The sequence below is a fragment of the Sorex araneus genome, chromosome 11 (assembly GCF_027595985.1).
Source record: "Sorex araneus isolate mSorAra2 chromosome 11, mSorAra2.pri, whole genome shotgun sequence".
NCBI lineage: Eukaryota > Metazoa > Chordata > Mammalia > Eulipotyphla > Soricidae > Sorex > Sorex araneus.
In genome coordinates, this window is record NC_073312.1 from 15,585,546 (window position 1) to 15,605,311 (window position 19,766).

Here is a 19,766-nt window from a genome sequence, read left to right on the forward strand (position 1 = left end):
TTTTCCTGCTACATTCAAGTGAGAAAATACTTCCTTTTTGTATTTGATTTAACATTGCATACATCCACTGAAAAATGCAGAGGTGATGGGCTTAAGGCCGCAGTGTTCTATACTGAAAAGGGGTTGTAGTAACTTTATCGGGGCAGGGAATAGGCTGCGCTTCCTGCCGTCCCTGGCTGCAGCGATTATACTGATTGGAGCTCTGAAATTCCACACTGGGGAAAGGGGCTGAAACTGGGAACATCTTCTGATTTTGCGGGGCCTGGGGCTGGCCCCCTTGCAGATGTCCTGAGTTGAGGTCACCCACTACATCAAAATTAAAGCGACAATCCCTGGCCCAATGATTTCCCCTCTTACACCGGGGACAGGGCCCCGGAGGTGTAAGTCTAGCTCTGCAGTCTCTGGCCCAGAATCTGCCCCATCTTAGTGGGGGATTGCTGTTAGGATTCTAAACCACAGCACACACAAAAAAATCCTGATCTCCCGCTAACCTTCTAGAGTGGGGCGCACCGAACGCTTATTCTTACCTTTAGTCGGTAGTTCGCGCCCACCCAGGGACGCCAGCTGTAAAGTAACACGCAACCCGGAGATTCTTCTTGCAGCGATTTATTAAAAAACTTCTCATGCAAACGGAAAAGAGGACAAACGAAGGCTGGACTAAGGACGTACGAAGGAAAAGGAACCAGGGGGGAATCACTAGCTAGGCAGCTTCCCTCCTTATATACCTCTCGCTGCTTGTTTTCGCCCACGTGTCTGCATCTGATAGGTTAGTTACAGCTTATGGGCGTGGCAAGACATCCTGTTTCCTTATTAGGAGTTGTTTTCGAAGCACACAAGTGTTGTTTACGAAGAACGGTGCAATTTACAAGCACAGTGCAACTGTTGTTGCAAAGCCCGGTCCCGTGGAGGCTCTCCACAGTGGTGGAGAGATGTGGGTACTCAAGTATTGTATGACTATAACACAGGCATGAAACTCTGTAACTGCACCCTCACGGTGACTCATTAACAAAAAAAATAAAAATTTAAAAATAAAAAATAAAAATAAAGTATGAAATTAAAAAAAAAGTGACAGATTTCTACCTCCAATCCTGAATTCAGATGATAATACCATTTCTACATTAACAATTACATCAAGATCCTCTACGAGCTTTATTGCTGATTCACCACCAGGATCTCACCATTCTACAAGGAAGTGATCATTGACGTAAAGAGATGGGGTTTGGCAGTGAGATACCATTTCACCAAAACTCTTCAGTGCCACCCTTGAGAACGTCATGCAATGACTGGAATGGAAAGGAATGAGAGTGAAGACAGATGGTTGGCAACTATACCACCTCCGCTTCACTGATGACATCGTTTTCATAATGCCAAACATTAGTCAAGCGGCACAAATGCTGGCCGACTTTGACTGCGAGTGTGGAAAGATCGGACTGCAGCTGAACCTCAATAAGACAATGCTCATGAAAAATGAACTAGTCCCTGATGCTCCATTTGCTCTCAATAGAACAAACATCTCTCCGAATGCAGCAGCTATGTGTACCTGGTCGAGAACTCAACATGAGGAATGACTTGGCGCCAGAACTGCGCAGGAGGAAGAGAGCAGCATGGAAAGCCTTCAAGAGCATCAAAGAAGTGGTTAAGAGGACGAAGGATATCCGGCTCTGGGTACATCTTTTCGATTCCACCGTTCTTCCTGCACTAATGTATGCCTCAGAGACCTGGGCCCTACGCAAACAGGATGAGAACGGTATTCAGGTATCCCAAAGAGGAATCGAAAGAGCTATGCTAGGAGTATCACGTCTCACTCAAGTGAGAGAAGGAATCCGGAGTTCCGACCTCCGTCAACAGTCAAGAATCAGAGATGCTGTCTTGTTTGCCAAGACATCAAAAATCAGATGGGACGAACATGTAATGCGATTCAGAGACAACCGCTGGACTAGAGCTGTTACAGACTGGATTCCACGGGATATCAAAAGACCACATGGCCACCCACCAACGAGATGGTCAGACTTCTTTGTCAAAACCCTGAATGAACGGTTTGAGGCACTTCCTGTTCCTGGAGCGAGCAGATATCATTGGGCTACACTAGCATGCAACAGGGACAAATGGAGACGTTACCGGTGCCTGCTCAAGCAAATCGAAGATCAACGGGAAAACAAGTGATACAAGTGATACATAACAATACTATAGAGTCTTCACAATACTAGAGGTTCAAATGGATTTAAGGATCTTTTGCAAGAATTTGGAAGGCAGGCAAAATGAATCGAAGCTAGAGAAAGTTTTAGAAAGTCCATTGATTCTCAGATTTCCCTCTGAGATAGAAAAATGTGAGAGAGTAAAACAGTAATACAGAGGTATTGCTGTTACCAGATTTTTCAACTTCTGCTGGCATGAAATAAACATGAGTTCATCAGGTTTCACTTCATGTGTAAAGCAGTAGCTACTTGAAGTCTACACTAGAGTCTCTGTATATTCCTGCTGCCTAGACTCAGACCTGCTTCTTGATGGATGCCAAGAGGACTGTGGGTTTATTTCTGAGCCCATGACAACTTTCCACATATCCAGAGAGAAAAATGCTGGTAGAGGTCTCCTGAGTATTAGCAGAAGGACCAGTCAGTCATGCCAGAGTGATAATGGTTCTCAAGCCTAGTCTGCAGATTAAAACATCACCTTGGAGCATGAAGTATGCTTGTGACATAGGCCTTGACAGTGTGCTCCAGAAGGACAGTGTCCTTGCCTCTTCTGATGGTTGAAGAGATACGACAGTGAACAGGGCATTTGCCTTACATGCAACTATCCTGGATTCGAACTCTAGCACCACATATGGTCCCCTAAGCCCTACCAGGAGTGATCCCTAGCACAGAGCCAGTAATAAGCACTTGACAATGACAGAGATATGGACCAACACTTCCCCCCCCAAGAAAGAATATTTTTATTGTGATGAAATAATACATACAATAAAATTTACCACCTAAACTGATAGGTAAACTGATTACATATATACATAAACCAAGAGTATCCCACCCACACGTCAGAGCTTGGCAAGCTACCTGTGACCTATTCATATGCCAAAAACAACAATGATAGGTCTTATTCCTTTGACTCTGAAGGAGCCTCCAATCATTGGGAAAGATGAGTAAGGAGAGGCTGCTGAACTCTCAGGGCTGGTGAAATAGAGACGTTACCGGTGCCTGCTCAAGTAAATCAATGAACAATGGGATGACAGTGACAGTGATATATATATGTATATTATATACCCCTGTATTCAGCTCCCCTAAATGACCAGTTTTCTGCACAGTCCTTGTGGCCTAACAGTAAGGGGAGAGGAAATATCCTGTGACATGCACTGAGAAAACATTTTCTGGGTCTGTTAAACCAGGATGCACCCATCAGACGCCTATTTAAGGCCACTGAGTTAGTGTGTCCTGCTCAGGAGGAGGCAGGATTCAGTAAATGATTTCCAAGAGAAGACAGCACAATTGTCTGGTCTGCTTTTTTACACTGCCAGAGCCAGATTTTCCTGTCATGTCCTGACAGCTGGACAGTTGTTTCCAGGGAGGAGAAAAGAGGCGTGATCCAAGCCAGGGTCAGCCTCCCACTGGAACCATATATGATCTGGGGTTGGCCAGGCCAGTAGCTTGAGGTAATCAGGCCACACAGACTGTAAGCAGCCACTCCCTTGGGAGGCATTGCCAGCAGTTACAAAATAGTGTCCTCCGGGAGCTAATGGAATAAGCCTCCGGGCTTTCCTGGTGATTTATTTTCCAAACTACACTTAGGGATCAGAGCAAGCAGATCTGTTTCCCTGTTTCCGAATCACCCTTCTGTTTCCCAAGCAGAGCTCTCATTGGAATTAAAGAAGCTGTAATTAAAGTAGCTTCTTTGGGAATGCTGTAATTAGTCACCAATTCAGTGTGCCATCAAACCTAATCCAAATATAAACACCAAGGCTGCAGGTGCCAATCCCCTGGGGAGTTCTGGGAAACTCGTGAGCCCTGCCTGCTTCTTTCTTAATCTCTGTCACCCCTGACACCAGATGAGGCAGAGATTGACCTGGACTGGGAAGAAGAGGCCTGAGGAAATCTCTCTGCCCTAACCTTGGGAGCTGGCCATGCAGAGAGCAGATTTTTGTCTAATCTCTACGTAGAGAAAGTTGGGGCATAAGCAGCTTCCTCAATCTGTTTTGAAGGGGAAAATGTGGCTTGATGATTCAATTGGAGTCATTTTTGTCCACTCAACAAGAGTTTACAGAACAGTACTTACCCCCTCCTCCATGTTCAGAACAGTGGGGCATTCATGAGGGGAAAAAAGCAGAATAATCTGCTGGAGTTTTCATAGGGAGGAAGTCAAATCCTCAAATTGTGTGACCTTTGTCAATGAGTTGACCTCTGAGACAAAGAGTACACAAGAGCACTAATGGTTTTCATCTCAGTGTTATCTTAAGGCCTAAATCATCATCATCATCATCATCATCCTGTTGATCATCAAATTTCTCGAGCGATTTCAGTAACATCTCCATTCGTCCTGGCCCTGAGATTTTAGTAGCCTCCCTCTACTCGTCCTTCCCAATGATGCCGCATTGGAGGCTCTTTCAGGGTCAGGGTAATGAGACCCAGCTTGTTACTGGTTTGGGAATATGTGAGATATGTGAGGGCTAAAAGTGAGATGAAAATGTCTAGTACCTTGCTCAGCATGGGACAGAGTTGAGTCTGGAAAGACAGTCTTTCTGGTTGTATGCAGCCTTCTGATTCTGATCTGCCCCAGTGGCTACCCTACCACCATTGTAGGTCTCTCTAGTGAGAGGAGAAGAGGATGAAACCAGACTGTGAACCAAGGGCCTAGAATTACTCCATCCCCATTCAGAGCTTAAGCTTTTCTGCAGCAATGGAAAGGATGTGAAGTTGGCTCATCATGTAAAAGGATGGTCTACTTAGTGCTAAGAATACCTCCACCTGACATTTGTATGGGCATGGTTACTTCTTCAAGACCTTTCAATCCATGAGCTACTGTCCTGTCTTTTAATTCATCAGGGTATTTCCCAGCTCCTCACAGAATTAGAGCAAAACTCTGTGCAGGAGGAAATTGAACTGCATTGCAATAATAAGGGAGCATCTATGATCTGACTGAGAATGCATCCGGACATGTATTTTGGCACTTGAGAAGCCTTTTTGTTCCCACTGAATCTTTTTCCTACCTCTGCTATCCATATGGATATGGACTAGGACAACAGCTATGCTGGAAACTGCCAGGATTTCTTTTCATACATTATTTGATTTCTTCCTGGACACATGGCACAGTCAACTGCTGTTTGCTGAAGGTGTAAACCCAGAATTCCATTCTGCATTTCTTCATCCTCAAGCAGCACATCCTATCAGCATGTCCTTGGGACTTGACCTCCCCAATGTGGTTCTTAATCTGTCCATTTACTTCCACCTTCACAACTACATCCATCCAACTCACAATATAGTCACTGCTGAGTCAGGCTCGCTGCTTCAACTTCCAGGACATAGAGGTAAACTGGGGGAGCATTGACCAAAATGACGCCTTTGAGTTTTTATCCCATTTCACCACTTAAGGTTTTTCATCATTCAACCCCTGCCTTCCTCTTCTTTATGCTTAAGGACTTCTATGTTCACCCATCTGCAAACTTCTTTTAGACTCTCACTAATCCAAAGGGCTGGAGCGATAGCTCAGCGGGTAGGGCATTCGCCTTGCATGCGGCAGCCAACCAGACTTTGATTCCTCCACCTCTCTCGGAGATCCCGGCAAGCTACCGAGAGTATCTCACCCCCAAGGCAGAGCGTGGCTAGCTACCCGTGAATATGCCTGGCAAGCTACTCATGAATATATTCAATGTGCCAAAAACGGTAACAGCAAGTCTCACAATGGAGATGTTACTGGTGCCCGCTCGAGCAAATCGATGAGCAACAGGTTGACCGTGACAGTGACAGCCTGCCACTGTCCAAAATTTGGTCAAAACCAGTAGTGTTGCCTGTGGTCTCTAAAGGAAAGAAACTCCTCTCTCATCCTCATATACAGACAGAGAGCTGTACCTATTAAGCTCTGTTTCACCACGTACTTACTAAGCAAACTTGGAAAAGTCACTTACCTTGTCTGTGCATATTTTTTCTATGCAAATGGTGTTGTGAAGATTGAATAAATTAGTATATGGATAACAGCTAGAACAATGCCTGATAAAAGCCAGATCAATCATTTGCTGTTTATTATTTGCACATAAATATTTGACAGAATGCTGTGCCCAATATTCAAAGGCCTCAGAATAGAAAAATTCCTCTTATTGTATGAGAACCTTATCTATGCCTTGAATGCTCTGGTAAAATTTAGAACACATCTTAATCTGCATTTCTGATAAAATATTGTTAGCACAAGTCTATCCAATGAATATTTGAGATATAGTTATACTAATATGCTATCTTTATTCATCTGAAGTTCAAATTGGGTAGTCTAAATTTTTAATTTGCTAATCTAAGAATCTCGTCAGCTTGGTATCCTTCTGAACAATTTCAAGCCATGAAAAGTATCGTAATTTATTTATTGCCATGGCGCCTTCACTAAAGTATAAGCTCTGTGTGAGCAGGATCTTGTCCATTTTATATCCGTGTTCCCAGGGCTCAGTAGAGAGTTTATAATTTAAATTAAAGGTCATGTTGACTGAACAAGGAGGTCCCAGCTGGGCATAGGCAAGGAAGCCTTGGAAGTACCCTGCGTCATGCTCTTTTGATCTTTCTCAAAACCTACTTTTTGAAAAACCTCTCCAAGGAGCATTTTCATTCATCTACCTCGGTCTCAGCTCTCTGTGCTCACTGTCTGGGGACATCAAACCTCAGAGCTGTGACATCGATCTGAGTTTCAGCATGAGGTTCAGAAACACGTTCTATTTTTCCTTTGAACTGTGAACAATCAATTCTCTGCATTCCAATTCTGTCACAGTCCTGGGCTCCATGGACTACAAGAAATGGACTTGCCTTATGCTAATGGCATTCCATTTATCATTATGAAGCCGAATGAGGGGAGACCATTAAGTTGAGTGTGATGTTTTATTAGTGTGTTTTTCTGAGGTCTGTGACTCTGCAGAACACAATGAATAAAAATGATCGTGTTCTCACCTCGTGAGACATTTTCCGGCTCCCCGGGTTGAACTGCAGGAAACTGGAAATATCGTTGGTCTATAGTATCAGCCTTCAAGTTTTCCCAGGGCACGGGCAACTTTTAATGTAATTTGATATTTAAAAATAAATTTGGTAGTCATTCTGGTTTCCCATAAAATGGAAAGAGCTCTATTCTTTTTGCTTCTTAGTTTAAAACAATATGAGGATTCAGGATTTGTATACCAGAATGTATGCCCTCTGCAAGAAATTGGCAATATTTGCCACCCAGTTAAAGATGCTGTTTCTTAGCATGGCTGAAATTGTTTATAGTGCTTTCTGATTTTAAGTGCCATATCTACTGTCACTGATGCATTACATTTAAAAAAGAAATGTCTCTTTGCTTTGAAATGGAATACTAAAATGAATGTGCTTATTTGTGCTGAGCTGTTCTGTGGTTTGTTAGGGACTTGATGCGGAGGTGAAGGAGGTTTGCTCTGTCTTGTTTCCTGAACTGGACATTATAGAAACTTCATCAGATACAAAAATGAGAGCTATTTTGCCCTCAAACTCATGTAACATCCTTTATTAAAGAATAAAAAGAAACAAGAGGGACAATGATATAATTAGGCCAGCCCAAATATTATTGGAGTTTCCACAGTTCTCTTCCAAAGAGGCAACTAGTAAGAACTGTGCTCCAAATCTTCCTTTCTTCCATAGAAATGCCATAGAAATTCCATAGAAATGCCACAACTTAGACATACTCTTATTCCAAGGATGTTTCCCATTTGCAGTTAGTTTTAACACCATGAAGATTTTTTTTCCTTTTAAAAGTCAATAACTCATGGCGGGGAAAGCTATATGCATAAGGATGTTAATTAACAGCATAATCAATATGAGCACAAATTAATTTGGAACAAACTCTATGTGCAGAATTTTAGAAATTGTTAACTAAATTATTATGTGCTGGCTATGGTTAAAGGTAATCCATTCACTGAAATGATCATTATTAAAACTATCTAGACACATGGAAAATGTTTTAAGCATCCAAATGATAGAAAAAGCATCAAATTATAGGTAGGCATTGTGATTACAACTATGCCCATCTAATTAGATTAATGGATACCAGCTAGAACAGAGGGCAATGGAAAATGATAGCCATGAGAATTCATTAAATTAAAAGTTACTCATTTTAAACTACAAAAGTTAAACAATAGATTTTTTAAAAGCAATAACAAAAATGTTCCATCAGTTTAAATTTTTGAATTTATAGTCTACTGTTTAGTTCTTCTTGGGCTCATTAATAAGGTAGCATCCAACTAATAGAATGATGTTGAATTTCCAGATGCTTAGAAAGATAGAATCAAATTGAGTCAGATGCTTGGAATAAGGAGGAATATCACCTATTTCAGGATGGAGGTCTTGGGTATCACCCTTGATAGGTTCTTTGCCTTATGGGGAGGAACCTTGAAATACTTAGGATTGGGGACTTGGCCAGGGATACAGAGAGTAAGTAGTAGGGCTGGGACCAGACAGAGCTATCCACGCTGTGGGAGTTACAGAGGCATCTTTTGACTGTGTGAATTGCAAAAAAGTTTACCCAATGTACTGAAAATCCAGATAGAGCCAATCTCTGTCCCTGCTCCCCTCCCAGTCGGCACTTGTTCTATCTACATCACTGTGTCAGCCCTGCCTCAGAGGAGAAGGCTGGATTGGGCACTGTTGTCTTTCTGTGAGAGTAGCGATTTATATTCCTTTAGAGCTGGTGACCTATCAACCTTCAGTCTTCTTTTATAGGGTTTGCATTAAACCTCTAGAGTCTCTGGATAGAACTGTCATTTTCACACTCTCAATCCATAAACATATGTGTTTCCATTTCCCTTGTGTCTTATTTTATTTCTTGTAGTAGTGAGTTACAGCTTTCTGTATATAACTTAGTGCTACTTTTGTTATACTCATTCCCAGAACTAGCTTTTTTGAGGCTCAGTTGTAAAAGGGGTCCTCTTTTAATCTCACTTATATTTTATTGGTTACATTTAGAAATTCAAATTCTGTCTCACCTGTACAAAGGTCAACTCAAAATGGATTAAAGATCTTGCTATCAAACATGAATTCCTAAATTATATTGAGGAATACATAGATAGAATTCTCTTGACATTGAATCTAGAGGCATTTTCAATAATTCAGTGCTACTGAGCAAGCGAATAGAAACAAAAATAAATAAATGGAATTACATCAAATTAAGAATCTTCTGAACCACAAAAGAAATGATAACCAGAACAAAAAGATGCCTCAAAGAGTGGGAGAAAAATATTTATTCACCTTTTGTCATTCATCATTGACAAAGGGTTAATGTAAGACTATAAAACACTTATAAGACTTAAAAAGGAAAAAGCAAACAAAACAATCATAAAATAGGTAGAATAGATGAACCAAAATTTCCTCATAAAAGACAGAAACATAGCCAAAAGGTATATGAAAAAATTTTTCTCCACCACTGATCATCAGGGAAATGAAAATCAAAATAACATCATCTCACACCAATTAGACTCACACCCATCATAAAGAGACAAACAACTAGTGTTGACATGGACGTGGGTAAAAAGAGCCCCCATTCACTGTTGGCAGAAATGTAGCCTGGTTCAGACTTTTTGGAAAATTAACATGGACACTTCTTAAAATTGAGTTTCCATATGACCTAGCAATTCTGCTTCTTGGCATCTATGCCATGCATAGGTGCCAAGCATCTATCTCCAAACCTCTATGCCAAGCATCTATCCTAAAAGCTCTATTCAGATAGCCCAAATCTGGAAATCCAAATGTTCCAAAGAAAAATGAATAAAAGAAAACTGAATAAAGAGATAATGAGTAACTGAATAAGGAAAACATGGTGTACATATATACAGGATGGAATACTACTCAGTTATACTAGAAGATAACATTATGCAATTTGCCACTGCATAGATAGAACTGGAGGGTATCATGCAGGGTGAAGTCAGTCAGAAAGAAAGAAACAGATACAGAATAATCCCCTGTCTATAGCACTGTAGCACTGTTGTCCTGTTGTTCATCAATTTGCTCGAGTGGGCACTAATAATGTCTCCATTGTGAGATTTGTTGTTACTGTTTTTGGCATATCGAATATGCCACAGGGAGCTTGCCAGGCTCTGCCATGTGTGCGGGATACTCTCGGTAGCTTGCCAAGCTCTCTGAGAAGGATAGAGGAATCAAACCCGGGTCAGCCGCAAGCAAGGCAAATGCCCTACCTGCTGTGCTATCGATCCAGTCCTCAATTTCCTTAATCTCCTGTCTATATGATATATAAAAGAGGGAATAACAAATGGCACAAAGCAAAAGAATCTGTGAACTGGTAGGGAAATGGAAGTTGGGGAAGTGAGGGGAAATTCTCAGTCAATACTGGAGGAATTCTGGCCAGGGGAGGTGTGGTTGTTGGAATGTTTATACATAAGACCCTATCACTGACAGTACTGCAAATCATGGTGACTAAAATAAAATTAAAATAATAATAACAAATGCCTGCTAATCTCAGGGTATATAAAACATATGTTCTTTTATATGTGGGTATTTTTTGGTTTTGTTTTTTCTTTTTTTTTAGATGATTTGTTTCTGCTTTCTCTTTATATACCGAAATAGAGGATGGGTGTATGCATACATGACTTGGAAGAGGTTGGAATGGGGTGTGGTATGTGGAGGTGAAGGTAGCTGGCTTTCCAATTCAAAGAAGTGTTGGTTATTTAGAATTCTTGGGTCTGTCTTTAATCAGTCTTATAGAGTCCGGGTTGATCATGGCTATACAACTCTTAAGAGGAAGAGTTTGTTTAATTTGGGTATCTAATTAACTTATCATTGTTTTATGATGCTATAGAATTTAAGGGGTTTAGCATCACCACTATTTACATGTAATTGCCACCACACCTATCACTAAAATTCAAGTTCCATCCTGTAATAAAAACACTCCTTTACTCATTCCTCCAACTAACTTGCCTTTGGCTCTTATAACCACTATAGTTTCCACTGAGCCTAGAAGTAATTTTTTTCCATTTTTTCAGTTATTCATATTTCACATGCATGAGACCAGTAACTGTTTCTTACTTTCCTACTCATTTAACTTATCATAATCATTACAAGTTTCATCCATTTACAATATCTCAAAAAGGTGTAAAATTTAGTTTTAATAGCAGAGTAATAGTCCACTGAATATATACAACTCAGGGTTTTATTGGTTTTTTAAATTTTGTTTTGGAGTCGTACCCAGGTGCTCAGTGCTTACTCCTGGCTCCACACTCAGAAATCATTCCTAGCAGAGTTGGGGAATCATATGGAGTTCTGGGTATCAAACCTGGGTCAACTACTTGTAAGGCAAACACCATACTGTTGGATATCAATCCTAAGTGTTTCAGGCTTCATCAGTGAATTGCCCCTTTTCCTCCTCCCAGAAAAGCTAGTTGTGCCCTTGCATCCCTAATTTAGTTAATCTTTAACCTTTCCTTTGTGTTAGATATTAACCCTAAGTGCTTTGGGCTTCATCAATAAAGTGCCCCCTTACCTCCTCCCAGGGAATCTTGCCCCTTGCCTTCTCCCAGAGAATCTTGTTAGCATCCCTAATTTAAAGACTGCCTTTAACCCTTTCCTTAGTATTTTACCTCTCATTGTCTCAATTCCCCAAGTCAGTCTTAATTACTTATGAGCCAAAACTTTCTGGTAGTTCTGGACTTTATAGAGATTTTTATTTGAAGTGCTGTGTATTTGTACCTGCTTTTCTATTTCCCTATAGCCTTCTTATATTTTACTATAGAGCAATGTTCTTTGTTTAAACACAGAAGGACCATTAATGCTATGCTCCTAATATTTGGGAGCTGATTAACTCTGAAATATATCTACTCCTGGGCACAATTACTTGGTTATAATTACTTGACTAAGGCTTCAGTTGCTGCGGTTCTTAACACTCCAAAAGGGAGGTCCCACCGTGGGACTGGAATGGACCCAGGGGTGAGTGGCAAAGCTACCCTGGCATCGAAATGGGACAGTCTAGAAAGCATAAATGAATGGTCTTGATGCAAGCTGTTATAACTTAAGAGACAGGACCCCCATGGGGAAGGACACACTAAACTGGTCTAAGATTTATGGTAAAAGCCTTGCTTTCTCTCAGAGCCCAGAGAACTAAGTGTTGTCTCTTACTGTGTTTATCCAAACAACTGCAAGTATTGATAACATATACTATTATAGGGAAAGATGAAAGCAATGTTGATGTCCCTGAGGGACAAAGTGTTTCCTTGAGTTAATCTCCCCAAGAGAATTTTCTCTGCCAAGTGTTTATCTGTGTAAATGATAAATCATACTTATGTCCTTACCCCAACCCCTCTTCAGATGTTCTATAGGTATGCTAGCAGCTCTGCATTAAATGGGCCATCATCACTCTGTGGTCCCCCATCTCCCTGTCTCTGTATCTCTGCTGGGGAGGCCTTCGGACATGGGGAGGTGGCTCTGGGACACCTAATGCAGCACTTCAGCATGCGTCTTTGCAGTAGCCCCCCACATTTTATTCTGTGAACTCACACCCTACTATCTGAACCAATGCCTCAGTTTTCTTTATCCGGGCATCTTGTGGTGGACATTTAGGCTTAGTTTACATTTGATTACTGTGAATGCAGCTGCTATTAACATAGAAGCAAAAGTAGTTATTTTTTACAAATTAGTGTTCTCCCTCTCTAAATATGAGTTTGTGTGTGTGTGTGTGTGTGTGCGTGTGTGTGTGTGTGTGTGTGTGTGTGTGTGGTGTGTGTTTAGGAGTGGTGTTTCTGGATCATATGAGATGTCTAATTTTTAAAACAAATCTTCAGAGGCCAAAGAGATGGTACAGGGGGTAACGTGCTTGCCTAGTTTAATACCTGGTGCCTCATATAGTCTCCTAAGCACCACCAGGAGTGATTCCTAAGCACCGCAGCAGGAGTAAGTTTTGGGCACAGCTGAGAGACACAAAACCAAAAAAAAAAAATTAGAAAAGAAAAGAATTTTCCATACTGCTTTTTATGGAGACTGCAACAATTTACATTCCCACTAACAGAGTACATGATTCTTTCATTTTCCACATCTTTGCTTAGTCTTGTTTCTTTTTGACAGAGGTCATTATCACTAGTATAAAGTCAAATCTCTCTGTGGCTTTGATTTTCAATTCCCTGACAATAAGCTATGTTGGATATTCTTTCATGTGTCTCTTGGCCATTTGTACTTCTTCCTTAGAAAAGTTTCTATTCACATCTTTTGTTCTTTTTCTAAACATCGGGTCAGTTGCTTCTGTGCTGCTGAGCAATGTGACTTTTTAATCGATTTGGATATTAACCATTTGTCAAACGTAAATGTAAAAGTATCTTCTTTCAATAACTATGTTGTATTGTTATTTGCTTGTTGGGGGGCGCACCCAGCAGTGCTCAGGGCTTACTCCTGGCTGTCAGTAGAGATCACTTCTGCCAGTGTTTGGGGACCATATGAGGTCCCAAGGATCAAACCATGGTCAGCAGCTTGCAAAGCAAGCTCCCTACCAACTGTCCCTCGGACCCTAGACTGCTTTTTTATTTGTTTTGTGAAGATTCTAAGAGAAAAAAGTTGTATTCAAGAACCCTTATGGTCTGTGTGCCCAACTGTCATACTCAGTAGGTCAAAAATCACATTAAATTAATCTTCTTGGCATCTATTTTAATGCATTGTTATCATTATAAAATGCTTTCAGGATCTAACACTCTGATTTTATATTTAAAGCTATGATTCATGAAAATTTTATTTTAAGATTAGGATAGGAAATAAATATGCATATTTGTACTAAGGGGAGAAAAAATTGCAACTTCACCTACATATTATGGTTGGGCCTCGGAGCCAGTGAGTTCTGGAAGGAGATGGAAACCTAGTAAATCTGATTCTAAGCACTGAATAAGAAGGATTCTGTGTCATTGTGAAGATAATGGACAGAAAGTTATAAGCAAAATAAAAGAATTGTCTGATCTTAAACTTTCCGGCACTGCTGTCATAACAGCAAACTGAACTATAGAGTAAGGGCAGCATACTTTATATTTGAAGTATCATATCTTAAGTCGAATTCTTCAAAAACACAAATCCAGACACATTTCAATTTATAGGATTAATTTTCTGTCTTTACTCCAATAACAATCTTCCAAACTATGTTCAGTATTTTATTTTCAACTGTGTGATTATTGTTTAAAGATACATGTCTTCAATTTCTCCTGCTTCCTTTTGAAACTCACATCCATTTCAAATCTTTTGTTAATAAGCAATTTAGTTCTCTGAAATGGTCTCTTTGTGTGGGTGATTAGGTGTTATATTTACACAAAAGGAATAGTGAAATACAATCTCTTCCCAAAAGAACACTCTAAAACATTCCACCAAAAGCAACAAGCATGATCCTGCAGGGTCACATTTTCTTCTTTTCATGCCACTCAAAACCTTGAGCTATTTTACAATAAAATAAAAAGAAAATCCAATTCCTTTGAATGATATGTATCTTTTAGGTGTGACTGTCAAGAGGAAATATTGAAACAACTCAATAGCAATTCAAAAGTGAATCTCTAGCAACTACAGCTCTATTTCCTGGTTCTTTGGCACTTGTTCTTGCCACTGTTGCATGAGTTTGCAGCAAGCAGTACAGGGCATGAGTGATTTTCAGTACATTTACTATTGTTACATGTAATTTTTTTCCTATGGAAAAAACGAATGGCAATAATTTCATCAATGAATATAGCACTAGTTAACAGGGGGCATCCTATGACCATGTGATGGATACTTTGCCAAAGTAAATATACAGAAAACACAAGTCTGATATTTTTCTGATTAAGATAGACTTGCCTTCACAAGAATCCAATCTAGTCAGAGAAATACAATGAATAGGATTTTAGTAAGCTAACAGGAAGGTAAGAAATTCCAATTGTGTAGCAGTGGGATGGTAAAGGAAGGGGCCTAAGTCTCTATATGAGGCATTTTAGGAAAAATAAAATAATATAAAAAACAAAAATAATTATATTTTTATATTTATTATGTACCACACAGTGTACAATGCCTTACACTGTTTTATGAACATCTGCAATATATCACAATGTCATTCCTGTTTCTATAGGATTTTCCTGTATTTGCACTAATAGCATAAATCCTCAGGTTGCCTCACAATTCTTTACAAACTAAAAGGAATTGGTCACCTCCCCTGTCTTTCACATAATAAGTATGCAAGTTCTAACCTACTTTTCATCTTCAGTTTACAGGGGAGGGGGTGGGAGGTTTTAGAGGCAGAAGGAATTATCCAAGATTGCATATTTCTTTCTTTTTTTTTTTTTTTGCTTTTTGGGTCACACCTGGCAATGCACAGGGGTTACTCCTGGCTCTGCACTCAGGAATTACCCCTGGCGGTGCTCAGGGGACCATATGGGATGCTGGGATTCGAACCCGGGTTGGCCGCGTGCAAGGCAAACGCCCTACCCGCTGTGCTATCGCTCCAGCCCCAGATTGCATATTTCTTAAATAAGAATTGAGCTACGAAACAGTGTTCTAATAATGAGTGTCAGGAAATCTACCTATAGGATAAAATGAACATTTATATGGAACTATTTTATATCCAATAATAGAATTGATGCAAAGTTATTTGAGAATCCAACTTTAAGTATTTTGTTACAGGTATTGGATGTTTCTTAGAAAAATACATAAAAGCTTTCCTGATTAATTTGATACTAATGGCTTCAAAGCAGTTATTTCAAATCATTGATTTGTACAATTGTTCTTATTTCTATACATATACTGTATCTTCCTTAATGATATATTGTAGGATAACATTGGGTTTGTCCTTTTAGCCTTGCTGCAGGGAACTTAGTTTACCTTAAAGCAGTGTCCTTTCTGTATGGACACAGGAAGACAGTAATATTATGCTTTGTAACTTGGAAGTTGATTGACTCCAATAATATTTACTCCTGGGCAACTGCTTTCTCAACTCAGTTGCCCTTAGTTCCTAGCACCCCAAAAGCAGGGTCCCAACGAGGGACAGAATGGACTCAGGGCAAGCTGTGAGCTACCCTGGCATAGAAATGAGCCAGGCCAAAGTGCCACAATACTCAACTGTAAGTTGAGAACATGGTCATAGACAAATGCTGTCATGATCCAAAAGTAACACTGAGACTAGGACCCTGCTGGGGTTAGGAAGACTAACCTGGCCTGAGGACTGTGGTCTGGAATATATAGTGAATGTCCTCAGGAAGAACCAAACCTTAAGTCTGATATATCTCTTACTGTGTTCATACAGAATGACATTGCTAGAAATATTAGAAGTAAATTTACTATAACTATTTAAGTGGATTACTAGCTGAGGAAGGAAGACATAGACACACCCTTGTTTGGATCCCATCCTTGAGCAGATCTCCTAGTAATCTGGAGTAATCTCCTTAGATGAGATTTTGTTAATTTCCTGGAGAAATGGTCTTACCCTTCTTTGTTGATTTGTTAATGTTCAACCCACCTTTGTGTCACCGCCCTATGTAATTGCTATATAAACTAAGACTGTAATTGGGAGAGGGGGCAGAGGCAAGACAGAAGGGCAGAGGTAAGACAGAGGCAAGGACAAGAGACGGAAGTGGAGAGAAGAAATGGAGGCAAGACAGAAGACACAGGAGAAGACACAGAAGCAGAGACAGAGAGATGTTGGAAGAGACCAAAGGAGAGACTACAGAGACAGGGATAGAGACAGAGAGATAGACAGAAGAGAGCACAGCGGCACACACAGAAGCAGAGCACAAGGAGAAGCTATCCTGATCCGGTCGATACACAGGGGCTCGAAAGCACAGAATGTGAGCAGGGGGAGAGAGAAAGAGAGAGAGAAAGAGAGAGATTGCCACCCAAGAGCCCACGGACAACAGAACACAACACACACATCATCACTCCCTCCTGCGTGTGCGTCTTTGTAATTGTTTACAATATAGATCCAAGATCCATTTAATTATTTTTTCACCCTTTCCTTGTTAGTGTTTTCCCTCATAAAGCAAATGTTAGAAAGATTTGAAAGCTTGTAGGCAGTTTAAAAATAAAATTTTTCTCCAGTTTATCAGGTATCAAATAGCACTTCCTTAAAAATATAATAGAAGAGATGCTGAGTCTATGTTTACCTCCAATAGAATAAAGTAGAATTCAAGCAAATAATACATACCACAGATGTGTTTCGTGATATAATTCAGAGTTTATGTGTATACAACACAGATTTTTTCATTACCAGTTTCCTGTGAATCTTTTATTAACTTCCATTATCTTTTATTCTAAAATATTATGTGGGTTAGAATGAGAGTAATAGAATCTGCACATACTATCTGTTGAATTTTATGCCATCTGAGATCAGCTGGTGTAAGACATGACCTAGTGTAAGACAATCAAGAAGTAAAAAAAGTCCATTTGGAAAAAAGGTGGTCATTTTTATGAATTTCCTCTCCCAGTTAATAAAGGAAATGTATTATATATACAGTTCAGGTACCTGGAACAGTTAGCCTGTGTGTTGGGAACCTCCATTTACTTGTGTTCTTTGGTGTTTCCTGCCAAGTCACCAAGTCTAAACATTCCCAAATTCCTGCTTATTTGACATAACGTATTTTGCAGAAACAACAAATGGTAGCCACCATTTATAGAAGTTTTGAAATAATGAATTAATGATGCAAACAACACAATCTTCAATAGACTCAATGAATGGGTGAACTTAAACAAAAGCAAGGTGTTATTTTCCTAAATACAACTACAGGCAGATAAAGGAATTGTCCCAAATGGGAACAATTCAGAATTCTACTTTGACAGAACCATTCCGTCGAAGTAAATAATAACAGTCCGGTATAGTGTTGTCTACTATGGTTGTATATTAAAATCACCTGGAAACTTTTGATATGCTCTGAGTCTGACTACAACAGTTCAATTAAATCAACATTTGCTTATAGGAAAACCAGATATTAGTATATTTATTGAAGAGCCTACCACTTGTGTCTTCCTGTCAGGACATCATAAATGGAAGACTTGATGAAAACAATTGTTTTATTTGTTTGTTTGTAGTGTTTGGGGGACCATGCAGTACTGGCTTTAGAACCAGGGATCCCACATGCAAAACATGTGCTCGAACCCTTTGAGCTCTCTTCTGAATTCAACTGAAAGAATTTCTAACAAGTGTGCCAGTTATTGGGGAACAGGGTGTCCATGCTGTCTGCAAGCTGAAGGAAACAAAAGAATGAAGCTGAGATGATTAAAACTTAAACACTTTGAGAAAAGTCGCAAGACTCTGACCTCTGGGTGTATGCTACCAGCACTTTCTGGAGTCTGAGCACATTAGCACGTTACAGCTGAATGAGACCCAGAGTTGAGAATCAGAAGTTCTAGCCAGTGAGAACTTATAGCAGTACTCTGGGATTCTGGCACAACTGAGAACTAAAACGAGCTGTTCGACAGGAACCCACTAGCTAGTAGACACTGATCAGAATAGAAAACAAAGAGACAGGGGCAAAAATGCCTCGCCACAATTGTGTGCATTTGGCCTTCTCCTAGTGCCCCTTATCTGGAAAGCAGGTAAATGAGGAAAGCTGTTGGCAGAGTCTCAATCCTGGCCTTACAAAAAGGAACACAGAAGAGGAGATCTGAAGCAAAGAAATCAGCATTTAAAAACCAGCATTGCTCTACAGGTGACCCCATTAGGGAGGCACGGTTGAGAGCTATTGTCTAAAAAGCTGTGATTCAGGACTCTCCACAGACATTTTTGGCTTGTTTCAATTTTTTCCCCAGACTCCAATCAATTCAGCTTTCCCATTTTCAGCCTGATCTTTTGTTCTTGATGTTTGCCTTTGGACTCTTGACCTTCAATTTCACAGTTCTAACTTGTATTTGGTTCAATGTTTCTCCCATCTTTGAAGAACTTCCATCTCCATCACCCTTACAGAAGACAAAGCTACATAATGAGTGGGGAGAGATTAGATTTCAATTTTCTTGGAATTTATTTAAACTCATAATCTTGAGGCTCTATTTTCATGGCATAAGTTCCCAGATCTAACAGGCCATTACTGTTTTACAGTAGTGTCTAGATCCAACAGCAGTGTGCTACCATTACTTTTGGTGAGCACTCAAATAGGAAAACAATTGCTTTCCTAAAATGTACTAAATAAACACATCATCTTCCATGCTTCTGCTTTGTTCCCTGGAGATTCTAACTAGGTGTTTCTCTTTATTTGTCAATTTAATCACCTACAAAAACCCAGGCACTAAAACAGACTATAGGTAAAACTAGTCCTTCTCACTCTGAGTACTTTCAACATATGCGGAAAAGCTAGAAATCCTTATTCAAGCCATTAGAATGAATGTCAGCAGGCTCAATCATTCATTGACAAATACGTGTTCAGCACATACACTGTCTCTATTGTGTTCTAGGTACACACTGGAAACAAAGGAAATTTAATGTTCTACTGAATTATGCTAGAAGAGAGACTATAAGTAAACTAATAAGTAAACATAAATGTACCAGAAATAATATGAACATTTATCACTCTATAATTTTCCTCAAATTTAGCACCTTAATGTTAAGAGCATATAATAGAGAAAGGAATATCTCTCCAATAAATCGTTCTGGGAAAAACTACA